Source organism: Acanthopagrus latus, chromosome 9, assembly GCF_904848185.1.
Source record: "Acanthopagrus latus isolate v.2019 chromosome 9, fAcaLat1.1, whole genome shotgun sequence".
NCBI classification, from domain to species: domain Eukaryota; kingdom Metazoa; phylum Chordata; class Actinopteri; order Spariformes; family Sparidae; genus Acanthopagrus; species Acanthopagrus latus.
In genome coordinates, this window is record NC_051047.1 from 18,840,713 (window position 1) to 18,854,552 (window position 13,840).

The 13,840-nt window shown below is 41.8% G+C and overlaps 2 long non-coding RNA genes across 2 annotated transcripts; both read right to left on the minus strand.

The window, feature by feature from the left end:
• Positions 1-515: 515 nt before the first annotated feature.
• Positions 516-1,531, minus strand: LOC119025845. The gene is made up of 3 exons (XR_005076933.1): positions 1,437-1,531; positions 730-776; positions 516-615 (listed from the first exon to the last, which is right to left on the minus strand). It is a non-coding gene; the product is annotated as an uncharacterized LOC119025845 (long non-coding RNA).
• An 8,933-nt stretch (positions 1,532-10,464) lies between these two features.
• Positions 10,465-12,863, minus strand: LOC119025846. Its single transcript, XR_005076934.1, has 2 exons — positions 10,798-12,863; positions 10,465-10,624 (listed from the first exon to the last, which is right to left on the minus strand). It is a non-coding gene; the product is annotated as an uncharacterized LOC119025846 (long non-coding RNA).
• Positions 12,864-13,840: the final 977 nt, after the last annotated feature.

Sequence of the window (13,840 nt, forward strand, 5' to 3'; positions counted from 1 at the left end):
AAGACCCAACCCTGTTCTATCATCTACTTTTCCCCAAGCTGGACCATAATTTACTAAATAAGCATCATGCTGAGTTGGAGAAGACCGCAAACTTGAGATTCAGACCATAAACTCATTAGGAAGCCCGTTTATTAAGGTAATAAATCAAGTGACTTCTTTTAGAAAGCAGAGACATTGCCCCTCGCTGGCCATTACAAAGAATAGAGGTTTAAGGAATGTCCACATTGGCTTCACTTTTCAGACCATACAATACAGTCTGATGGTGCTGAATACCACATTTCTCCAGGAATAGAGCGAGAATGTGAGTTAGCAGAAACAAATCTGACATTGTTAGAGGTTATTTCTAGATTAAATTCAGAATGCTCCTTACACGTTGCTGTGGCTGCATCTAAATGTCCAGGTGCGTTTGCTTGAGGTGCAGACTTCAAGGAACTTCACTTATTCAATTACCCACAATTCATTGCACTATGGGCATGACATAAAAGAACTCTAAAGTGAACTGACTCATGACTCATCACAGTAGTTACTTTACTAAAATACAACTTGAATCATGAAGGCAGGGGACAATATTGAACCACCATCCCGTTCATGCGCCTGAATACTTCCTTTAAGCATCTGGGAATGAAAACAAGAACTCACAATAATGAGTAACAAAGTATTTTGATGCTGTGTCGATACACAGGATACCCAAACCACAAGACAGCACAGCTCCATCTTTGAAGCACTCACCAGGAAAATGCTCTTCATGTTAGCTTCCTCAGTCCAGGACCTGTTTTCTGTGAAAAAAAAACTTCTGAGTCGCAGAGGAATCAAAATATCTGAGATTTTACAAGACGCAGGGATTCAGATTGCCTGAATTCCTCTTGCGCAGCAAAGACGCCACTACATCAAGGTTAGTTGAAAGAAATCGAGGAGAAGCCTGCAGCCCTCTCAGACTCAGACCTCGAGAACCAAAAACTACAAGGCATCTCTTCGGATGACCCCGAAGCCACGCTTCTTCTCAGCTTTTAACTAGGTTTCCGAGAGGACATTCTCCACTACAAAGTTCAGCTGTGTTTACGATGGTGTTCACTCGAGGAAGCTGGCCGATCTTCTCTGGAATTAACTAAACTTGAAACATAAGATCAACATTTTTCAGAGGCAGAAACGTTATTGCTCACTATCTTTCTGGTCTGGAGCTCAGGACTCTATACAACAATGAAGCAGGAGCTCTCACCAGGCTTGTCCAAATTAAGGCTCTTATTAGCAAGAACTGTTTTTTGTTTTGTTCCAGCGAATGAACAAACCTTTACAACACTCTGCTCGTGTTGCAGTGAGGCGAAGGAGTGTCGCCTAATTGGCCACAGGGCACGTAATCGATACTGTGTGTTATTGTGCTATCAAGATCACAGTCCCCTCCCAGCGAGTTGTTACTTTAAGCACGCGAACCTCCCTACATCAGTTGCTGCCGTGAAGAGCACTACACCGGGCTCGTGCCGAACGCTAGTCATAATTATTTAATGCCGTTTTCATTTGCTAATTTGAGCCGTCACCGCCGACAGGTCTCGCCGCGCTGAATATTCAGGGGAATGGAGACAACCCCTGCAATTACCTGCACCTGCAAAGCTAAGAGCGCAGCTGAGTTCAATCAGCAGTGATCCTGAAGGCCTCTGCAGGGAAACAGAGCAGGTGACTGAGGCTGCAACTCTCAGATTTTTTTTTTCCCCGTTAGAAGCTCAGGGCCCGGAGGAGGATACAACCCAAACTGTAAGCACGCAGTTAAATCTGATCTGAACGCGACAGCTGCTTTGATTTATTTTTCATTAGAGTTCTTCTGAATCAACCGAGCCCCTGCGTTTCCTACAGTATATATTCTCATCGTGTGACTAATTCTCCAGTTGACCTTTGCGATGGTGGCAGTTATGAAGGCGCTGAGAGTCGACGCAGAGCGTTAACTGCGGGGGGAAAATAGCGGCGGCAAGCGAGCCGAGGTGGCTCTCTGCGCTCTGATGACACGTCCACACTCATTAACGGCAAGCGGAGCGTCTCTGCGAGGGAGGACGGCAGGGGGAAGCAGATGTGAGCAGGGGGGGCATAGGCGGTGAAGGAGGCTAGTGTAATGTCGGTAAGTGGGAGAGTTATTTTGACATTTTCTTGCACGTGTGCGCGTCGGTGCAACTGGAATGTGATTCAGAGGACACGGAGACTACTGCTGCATTCTAGTAAAGTCGGAGGTCTAAATTTCCTCAGTGTTCCAGGTGCAACAGGCCCAAAGTTGGCAAAAAAAGACAAACCTGGCTGACCGTGACAAAATGTCTCCTCGGCATGTGGCAAGCTGGACGGTAGCAGAGATATTTCAAATTTTCAAAAATTCAAGGATTTTTGTGCATAGGTGTAAAATCACCTTTTCTTTCTTGCATCACATTCTCACCTACAGACCTGAAAATAGCAAAAACCGAGTTCAAAGCATTGAGGGTTCGACTTCTCTATTTTTTTTTTAATTAATGACTAATTTCCTCATTTCTTGTGATTAACTGATGTACTTTTACACACAGCTGCGAATAATGAGTGATGAGATTATTTGCTTCATTTAATCTGATCAATCCAATAGGGCAGGGAGATCTGTTCCGGGACGCCATTTTGGCGTGGTGTGTCAGTAGTGTTGTCATTATTCTTCAACGTTTGGGTTTAAAGTGAAACTCTCGCCAAAATGCAACTTAGGCTTTTTTTTGTGAATGTATATAAGTAAAACCTTTGTGTAAAAGCCTAATTATAAGTGCTAGGGGCACTTTAGCGATAGCATCAAAATCACTAAGAAGGCTCAACACAATATGAAACTTTGCTCATAGCATCACCAGGGTCTCTACACATGAACAAGAGCATTGAGAACATTGTTTGTGTACACAGAGTTTACTAAAAAGAAGGTCTTGAAGCTCCTTTTTCAACTTCAAGGTCATTATTGTTTTTTGCTAATGACAAAACAAAGAATTATCCATGCATTTATAAGGAACTAAGCTTTAGGAGCGGTCCACCTTAACTGTCCTCCAGGTTATGTCGCATTCTGAAATCAACACTTCTCACTGGCAGGACGGCGGCGAGCGGAGGAAACATCTGCTAACGTGAGTCGTCAAAAAACCTTCTTTTTAATAAACTCTGTGTACACAAACAATGCTTGTGTTCATGTGTAGAGACCCTGGTGATACTACGAGTGAAGTTTCATGCTGTGTCGAGCCTTCTTAGTGATTTTGATGCTATAGCTAAAGTGCCCGTAGCACATCATAATTATGCGTTCATACAAAGGTTTGACTCATACATTCACAAAAAAGCCTAAGTTGCATTTTGGCGAGAGTTTCACTTTAAGGTTTTTAGGCGTCTTTACGTCTCGAATGCTTCTTCGCGTTCTGATTTGGGGATGGAGGGCCCGCCCAGTGGATTAAACCATTCAGACCACCCGCATGGATTCTGTTCACAGATTTTCAATTCAATCCGCTTCATTCACATTTATTCTAAAGGATATTTTTTCACACAGCACCTGCTTTATCTATATGAGGAAACCGCTGCAGCTGTGAGGTTAATTCAGGTATAACCATGCCCGATTCAGTGTTTTAATACTTCCATAGTCAGTGCACTGCACAGCTTTAAACATTGGCATTATGAGAACATTTGAATGTGTAAAGCACTGTATGCATATTGTGTTTAACTGCGGCCATAAGCAATTCCTAAATAGACATGCATCCCGCTTTCTGTCAGCTCAGTGTCAGCTGTGATGCTCTCAAACGAGCGTTCGCATGGGCAGAGCATGGTTTAGTGAGGCGGGGATTGAGAGGCAGAGCCAGCCAGACACCAGAGAGAAGTGGAAACATCACGAAACAAAATCAGTCTGTGAAATACCAAGTGACCTTGTGAAGGAAAAAAATGAACATGGAAAAATGCAGTGGCAAAAAGCCTGTTTTAGATCTCAATAGTCTAGGATGTCAAGCACTTATACTGAAGGTCGACAATTACGTCATTGACCCCTCACCCCTCTGAAGAGTCCACTCGGACATGTGAGGAGGTTCCAGGTCAGGAGGATAAAACTGCTCCATCAGCATGAACGATTTATTTTCCCTCTGGGCTACAGTGACGCAGTGATGATACGTCTGGACCACATCTCACTAACTTCATACAGAGAAAAAATGTCTAAAAGGGCCAAAAGGTAGCAGTGGTTCTGTTTTAAACATGCAGGGATCACACTGACCAATAAACCTTAATGTTCATCCTTCTCCTTGAAAATGTTACCATTTAACGTCCAAATGTTACCGTCAGTACTTTGATGTTGAGACCTTTCCAATTTAGATCTATCTGCACTTAACAGCACTTTTCCAGATAGTATTTACCATTGATGAAGGGAACTGCTCACTGTTGGTTTTATTGGATTTTGTGGCTTCTGACACAGTCAGCCACTCTATTTTATTAGACTGACTGCTTGACTGGTTTCGCTATTTTCTGCCCTGAATTGCTCTGTCAGCATAACAATTCACATCTGAATGCATTTATTTTATTTATTTTTTCTTCTATTGCATCCTTTAATTTGTAAATATATAATTTAATTGTTTTATGTATCACACATTACTTAACTTTGAACCCGAATGACCAAAATGGCCTGACATCTCCTTACCTATCTTGGCGATAGACTCGGTGGAAGACACGTGACAGTATGGGCGCAGCTGCACGTTTTTCTAATTTGGTGAAATCTACTGCCAATAGCGCGGGTATGCTATCTCTCAAGCAGAGATAATGGCATACAATTTGGAACCTGGAAGGCATTTCCACGTAAGTGACAGGTGCTTGTGGAAAGAATGAAAAAAGAGATCCTGAGAGAGATGTTCAGATCCTGCCGACAATATTTTCTCAGCCCCACACACAACATAAGATCATAAATCAGGATTAGATTTAGTCCTAAACTCATTTACATTTTGTGAATGAGGCCTGGTGAAATCCCTTTTGGATGCCAAATTTGATACTAATGCTAGCTGCTGTGGCTAGCCGCTTCCTGCGATAAACATGTGACCCATGCAAGCAAATATCTGTTTAATTTTATCTTGAGGCATTTATTGTCCTTGACTTGGTTGTTGAGGTAGTTGTGATGTTTGTCACACAGTATCGTATTATCTCGGTGTTCGCCAACAAATAGCTCACATGTGGTCTGAAAAGAGAGGAAACGGAGGTGGCGAGCGAGGCGTGCAATCTCTACGGAGTATTAAAGACGGGAATCAGCTGTTTTGTAACAAGGGGTAATCAATGAGCACGCTCTCCTCCAGCAGCCATTATCCCGCTGGGCACTGCTGCCGCTACAGTACTGAACTGTCATACCTGACGTGCTCTCCCGCTCGCCCCACTTTGCCAAACATGATAAATGTTTTGGTTTCCCCCCTTTGCCAGGGAGAGAAACGGCCATTACATGCTGCCCTGACATCGCACCAGAGAACAAGACTCTCTCTATCGCTCACACACACACACACACACACACACACACACTGTTTAGCCTGTGAGCTTTTATAGGAACTGGACAGGAAAGGGAGGGTTGGTATCACAGAGCGTTTCATGGATCTGCCGTGCATCCACGATAGGAAGTTAAATCAGGCTATGTCAAAAAAATCAACAAAAATATACCACAAAGGTACTTAACGCGATCTGGGTCAAAATTGGCAATGCATCTCGAGGTTATGGGCTTTTTTTCACCCTTTTTTTTTTTGAGCCTCACCAGCAGAGGTAGAGGCATAATTTCAATGTGGCTCAAAAAACAGAGGAGAGGCTAGGGATCAGACTTAACAGTAGCCTATGGTGAAATATTTACTTGGCCTAGATTCATATCTAATGAGCTTAAAGAAACCCACTTATGCAACAGAGCCAATGTTAAATGATTAATGTTGTGTTGTTGTGAGCACACTGGAGAGACCTACACTCCTTGCTCGTCTTTAAATGAGTTCATCTCGCGCCCCTCGTACAAAACATGTGCGGCGTTTAGAATGAGCTCTTAAAGCCTCCCTCTTACGCAACCGTCCCCTCGCCGTCCTCTGAATATGAAAACCGACTGAATCAATCAATTTCAGAGTCACGTCACACTGGGCTCGGGCTTCATCCTCCAATATGCCATCTGCTGAATGGCTTCAAATGATTTCACAATGTTGTTGTTATTGTTAATTATGCAAAGTGATTCAGACTTCCACATCTCCCTAATAAGTTGGAAGTTTTCTTCCATATGTCTACGAGGCCTGACTCGGCGGGTACTGTTTGGTGATACGAGCAGCACTGAGCCATTGTTCCTGCATGTCTCTAATTAGCTGCGAGCACGCCAGCCCTATTCATGTAGCCTGTCTTTAAGTCCCACACTTTAAGGAACCCACTCAGCATTCATCTGTGCAGATCTGCACCCCAGGGCCGGAGAACGGCAGCGAGGATAAAACCCAGAGACTCAGCGCGGTGGTAGAGCTTTTTGATGAGCCTAATAATCCAACAAAAAACTGTCATTTCCATGACAGGCTCTTTTTTGATTCTGTTTTTGAGGCCTTTTCTCTGCCGGGGTCGCGTGTCTGTGTCACTGAAGGCAAAGTGGCAGAAGATGAGTTGCTTTGAGACTAATAAAGCCCTGTGGATCCTGTGGAAATGTGGCTTAAGAGATTGTACTTTGTAGAATGTGCTTTTATTGTGTCAGTCTCTGTTCAGAGATTGACTTTACTCACAGTCATCAAGGATCCTCTTTCTAACCTTGCCGCAAACACAAAGGAGGATGTTAGAGTTGCCCCCAGGTGCAGAATTCTAAAGAATTTACATTAAAAAATATATATATCCGATTTGTTTGATGCTGTAAACAACTTTCAACACTGATCTCAGTCATGCTCGTCTTTCAAAGCCATTTCAATGGGGCTTGTTTTTCTTTCCTAAAAACATGGGCCTGAATCTTTTATTATTAGAAAACATTCATTTATATCTCTTATGTATTTGACAGGAACGGTGCACTGCTTCTTAGCTGTACCAGAGTTGACTATAAGTGAATTTACATCTGCAGTCCCTCGGCAGGAGACAGAGACAACATCTCACTACACTACAGTATAAAAACCAGTTACAACCCCGACAATGATATTTCAAAACATTAAAGCACTACACGATAACAACCGGATTTCACAAGCGCATGTGTCGACTACTTTCAGTATAAAAAGCAAAACACAAATCTTCAATACATTTAAAGCATTGGTGGTATAAATGCCATATTTATGTGGTTTGGATTATGTGTATAATCCAAACCACATTGAAACTGGCAAATAAATGAAGTGGATAAAAGTACAAAAGTGCATATGCCAAAGTCCAATTTTGTAAGCAGGATACGCCAATCCTTTCCATTAACTTATATGGCGAGCAGAGGCATCCAAATACCACGCATAAAAAAGAAATGTAAGTCACCATAAAGAGAAACAAAGTCCTTGTAGATGGAGTCTGGGGTTAGTAAATAAATTATAAGAATAATCTGTAACTTTATGCTGGAAAAGGTTCTTCCATACTTTTGTTTCACCACTGGTGAAGCATGTGTGAGTTAACGTGTGTCACCTTTTTAACTCACGTAACGAGTAACAGACAGGATGAACTGCACTGTTAATCTCATTTGCAGCTGTTTCAGCTGTGTGCAGGCGGGCAATAAAACAAATCGTGTTTAGCCTCAGTCAGTAGAATGAGTGAGCCGAACGATGACAGCTGTGAACCTGGATAAAAATAGAATCGTGTAACTTCCAGAGATTCTCTGGAGAACGGAGACCATTCTTCTATTCTTACGTTTTGCTGATGTGCCAAGTCAAGTCAAATATGGACTCAGTATAGTTAAAGATACATTTTATTGTATGCAGTCCAAATATGACTTTAAAGTCCAGACTGTAACAGGAGTTTGATATCTCCACATATAAAATTTACGATTTTATAGAGTATGACTGTGGATGTCATCATATTTTGATCTTATCTTGAAAGACTCAGGCAATTACATTTCTGGATTCTCTGGGTTTTTGTGCAGATATGAATAACTTCACATGTTCTATTTAAACTTCACACCCCAAATACTTGATGCATCTCCACGCGGACACATCAAGAAACCAGTAAGTCTTGTTCATGCAGCAGCTAGGGAAAACCCCTCGCCGGCTTCCCCTTCATGAAGAATAATGGAGGTAATGATGCTACTCGCTATGTAAATTAACTGAATAAGTCCTGAACATGTTGACTTTATAAGACACTGTTTTTCTTTGAGTGGTACTTTTCAGCGGCAGGCTTGTAAAGATCGCTGTCTGACTTGAATTTGCTAGCAGGCCCTTCTCAAGTTCATCCACTTATTGCTCCTCTTCATTTTAGACGGACCTGTCTCGAGCTAAATATGGCAGCTGTCCCTTGTGAGAAAAACACTTCTATTCATGAAGAATATGGCTAACTGGCGGCAGGTCTGGATTGTTTTTCTGCCTTTGTTTTCCTCTGAGGAAATGTGTGAATCTTCTGACTTTGCCCTCGTCTATGATGCGTCTCTTTCGGGACACCCTGTCATGTGTTTATTACTTATATCATTAGCTGCATGTTATCATTGCGTACACAGATATTTCTGGTAATTTTCACAGGATTACAGAAAAAGACAAATAACAGTGGTAACAAAACATTTGTTTAGATAAGCAGTTGTACTGATGTACCACAATCATTCTGGATTTATAGTACCTTATCTCCCACTTCTGAATTGCTCATGATTTACTCTTATTTGCTAAATGTAGTAGTGAACCCATGCTGGGGAATGAAGAACGGTTAGAGGTATTAAAACATTCCTATGATACTGTGAGTAGAGGCTTCCCTGGTGCATGTTTTAGAGGCTACACAGGTTTTCTCTAAGACACAGTTGCATGAGCATTTGTTGGGGGAGCACACCTTGTCTTTGGTATTCTACCCAAAGCCTGAGTTACAGCCTTCACCCGCCGACTGTATGGGGAAACATCCCCTTCATCACCAGAATACTAACTCGGATCCGCCATTTTCGTCATTTAATTGCCGCCCCCTCTCGATAAACAAGGGGGTGTGATTGAGCCCAGTGAAAGTTTTGTTATGCTGATCAACTCTTAAAAATCTCCGTTCTCTAAAACCCTCCCCTGAAACCTGCAGAGGTAAAAAAAAACATAACAAAAGGGAATTTGCCATCACTGGCGTTTCTCTCGCAAAGTGTTTCCTAATTGTACGTTAACAAGGAAGTAAATCAGAAGGTGTAATTTAAGTGGGCTCATCAGGCGAGCTTACGCGGGGATTTGGTGTGATTCAGGGGTAGAGCAATTAGTACACGTAGCTCTGATTCTTCATTGTTAAGACACACACAGATGTAGAAAAGCCGGCTTCTGATAATTACGATTTAAGACACAGATAGTGAGCAGAAACCATCAACACACTGGCCCTATGAAATGAGTATTACAAAAATAAAATGAAAAACATTAGAAGCAGGTAAAACAGAGGAGAAAAAAATTTGATGGGAACATTTAAATGGACTTAAAAGGTCCATTTGCAACTCAAACACTGGACTTCAGCTGGAGTCAAGATGCTATGTCAAAGACCATCAATATCTGCTGCACTGACAGACGGGTTCAGATCCGAGCTAAACATAGCAATACAGTTATGTAAATATACTGCCACATTTGATCCGATTTTATAGAGACGTTTACTTTGTATCAAAACAATATTAATTCTACAGCAAAATGGTCCCTGACAGTTTTCAGATCATTACACATTTCATTTATTGGTCTATGTTAAATAATGCAAAAATGTGTTAACAGCAATGCAGTGACGTAAGTGTCCAAGGTTCATCTCGCTAAGTCTTGCGCAATTCAATCATAACAATTAGAACTCGACCACAACCCTTAGATAAGGTGGAGTGAAAAACATTCTTCTACGTAGTGTAGTCGCGTGAAAGTACAGTAGAAGAAAATGGAAATATGTAAGTATTGTGAAGGGGAATTATGAGGGATTTTAACTTGAGTGAATGTAAAACGAAAAAAATTACTCTGCACATGTATTTAATGAGCCAGGTGAATAGGAGAGGGATGAGTAGCTGCAAGTCAACTCCCGCACATTGTCTAACTCGCAAAAATACATAGCAACATTAGCAATGTTCCGATACTAGACCTTCATCAGGCCAAAATCTCATATACATTTTATTTTTGCCTGATAAAGATCTAGCAAATGGATGCATTTTTGCAAGCTACACAGTGTGCAGGAGTTTGCTTGAAACTAATGGTCTGAGTAAATGTACCACGGGATATGTGTGAATGGTGTAAGCAGCCTCTCTTACTGTTCCTGACTGCATGTGAAACAGCAGCTACAATAAAGACACATGTCCAAAACCACCGCATTATGCACATGTGCAGTTCCTTTGTCCCATCAAATTAAGTGAGGCAGCCATGCACCCAATTCCCAACAATGATGAATGAGTGAATGACAACAAGATAATTTTAAAAATCATTTTAATCATCATTCCATTAACTCGAGCATGTCATCATCAGCAGTATATTAATGAGCCGACTGACTATCTTGAATTGAAACGGAGGCAATCCTTTTTTCCCCTCCAGGCACGGTCGAAAGAATACAATGTTGGCGTTGTATATTTCTGCAAACAGATAGGAGAGATTTGTTTCATACATATCATGACATTTCAATGTGAACATATCAAGTTCACAGAACACGTGTCTTTGAGCTGACTTTCATGTCAGTAGAAGGAGGAGGAGGATGATGGCACGACAGACAGTAGAAACAGCTGTGAAGGGGTTTCAGCATACGTACGTGCCAAACCACTGGATAATTTTAACGAGACTTCTCGAATTTTTCCAGCTGTGATGGCGGCGAGAAAAAACAGATATTTTTTGACGACATGTTGTGACGAAAACTTCGTATTTACAATAGGACCTTGAATTCGTGGCAACAGAACCAGTAATGAGAAACATGATCTTTTGCTAATCAAGTGGTTTGTGTGCCTAACCCTCAACAGACCACAAGCACAAAGTTGTTACAACTTAACACTGAAAACTGAAGCATATCCAGGGTTTTGCTGAAACATTCTGCCGTTCACATTGCAGGATCACATACGTGTGAAGCCTGCTGAAGTCTATCCATCACTGAGGGCGGGATAACTCGGTTTAAACGACTCCGAAACTCATGAGGTGAACAGAGGCTGTAAAACAACAGGTGACTGTGTTGTAGCAGCGTGGAAATACATTATGGCAATCGCGTCTTTACAGATGGCAACCCAAAGTGTTTGATGGACTGAGAAACAATTAAGCTGCGCAGTGACTATTGGAATGAGATACTCCGACGGCTAATGGGGTGGCGTCTTGCTGTCAGAATGCCATTTACCACACACTGAAACAGGGCAGACGAAGAAGGCATGTGTTAATTTGAGTGCGCGATTGTTTGTGTGCATGGTGGCGGGAGTCCGGACGCGCCAAGGTAAGTAAAGATGTGACCTTATTACTGCGCTAGTCCGATACACAGACTTTGTAGGCTGAAACTTGTGTTTTATTAATCAGCAGAACACATGTTATATGGTTAAATAATATGATCGGGCCTTTAACGTCCCGTCGTGCACGTTCGCACACATGGCAATCGGCCTCCGACAACTATGGGACTCAACCCACAAGGATGCGCCGTCTTCTGAGCCCCGCTTGCTCCTCGCCCTCCATAAATAATTCATTTAGCCCAGCATGGAAAACGCATGTCAATTAGCCAGGTTTATTTTTTTATTTTTTTTCCTCCGATGGAAAAAACAGCGGGTCTCTCTCTCTCTTCATGCCAGCCGGAGGAGAATGTAGTGAAACAGTGCATTATTTAAACTATCTGGACACTGGTTGGCTCAGACTACACGGCCTCATTCTCCGTATGAAAAAAGAAGGGAAAAAAAAGGCAAGAACAAAGTCTGACAGTGTCAATTATTCTGTTTGATTTAAAACGGGCATAGCTTCCTTTTTTTTTTTTTTTTTTTTATTTGTGGGGAAAGATTCTCAGATTTTGCCTGCTGTGTACGCACGTGATTAACTGCTCTCTCCATTACTGCTTTACAAGCACTCAGTTCTACGTATCAACATTGGCTGCTGAATGTAATTACCGAGGCTCTTCAAGGGAACTGGATCCCTCTTTCCCCATCTGTCTGAGTGTGTAATGACACCAACAATACCACCGATGATTACACATTTGTTCCAGTCAACATTTAAAAATTAAAAAAAGAATAAAATGGAAACCAGTCCTTGTGCACGATATGTGTACTGTAGATAAATCAGAATGAGTACAGAGAGAAAGCTCACTCCATCACAAGCAGACACAGCTGAGACAGATCGATCCACACCGTTGTTTCCAACAGCCGTAATCCACGTCCACATTAAAGTCGTAGTCACCACTGCCAAACGCAAATATTAGTGATCTTGATATCAGTATTTGTTGTTTGTGTATGTGCTGTTGTTTTTATTGGTTTGTGTATTTATTGGACTACGAGTCTGGAAATAAAAGTTGATTGATTGAGTATGTTGAGTGTGCGTGGCGCATAGACAGTTTTAGTATTGTTTTTTTTTATATGAGGCTCTTTTTTCAACTTCAAGGTCAGTATGGTTTTCACTAATGTCAAAACAATGAATTATCTGTGCATTTATATGGAACTAAGCTTTAGGAGCGGTCCACGTTAACTCTCGTCCATGTTACGTCACATTCAGAGATCGACACTTCTGGGTTGACAGGACGGCGGCGAGCGGAGGAAACATCTGCTAACGCAAGTTGTTAAAAAGCCTTGGCTGCCTAGGATTTCAGCAAAAGTTTCGCTTGAAAGAGGAGTATTAGTTAACATTTAATTTAAATTTTAAAAAAAGAAAACCAATATTCCAGCGTACACCAGTACACGACTGACACCAGTTTATTAACTATATAACTGAAAACAAAAAGGAGTGAACTACTTGTTGGGCATGTAGCTTTTTCAAAGTCTCTTTAATTTACTGAGGATCTGGTGTGATGATGGTGAGCTTCTGCATTAAATAAAATACCACTTTCTCTTGACTGTTTTGCATAAGAATGTGTATTTCATGAGTATTCACTCAGTATTCATGATATTTTCTGTCCTTGTTGGACGGAGACTTGACCCCCCCTGCTTTAACCTGCTGTGACTTCCTGGAATCACAAACCCAGTAGCCCCCATTATTCTCGCCCGACTGCAGTTTACAGAGATGACTGCGCTGTATGTGGCACACTATAGATCTGTGTAATTTCAAATCTTACAGGAATTCCAGTTTCTATTCCCCCCACCCCAGATCCTCTTCCTTTTTTTCAGCCAGCCTCTGTAAAGTCTAATTTTTCTTACTGAAGGAAAGCTCGCAAAGGATCCGAGCCCTTGGGTGTACTCCTGGTGGATTCGAGGTCAGCACACCCGAAACAGCATCGGTTTTTCATAATAACAAAGTAAGGTTAAATTTAACAACGGCACACTTTAATCAAAGTGGGATTTGCAGACGTACTGCTCAAGACAGAGGGGTCTACCCTGGAGTTACTGTCAGCAGCGAACACCACAAGCAGCCCTGTTGCTTGGTTACTGTGCCTGCAGTGAATCGTGACTCTGATGGCCTTGGGCTGCTGAGGTAGAATTAGCTCAACTGAACAGGATTTGAGACAGAATTTGATATTTTGTGTCCCTCAGAACCAGTTGAAAAATTTTTTTTTTCCTTTTGTGTTCTTGCTCAAGAGGAGCACAACAAGGAATCTGGAATATATTTAGATTTCACACTTGCACCAATTTCCTGTCATCCTCTTTTCACGGTTGTACCCAAGAAGTTGCACAAAAAAAAAAGCACAA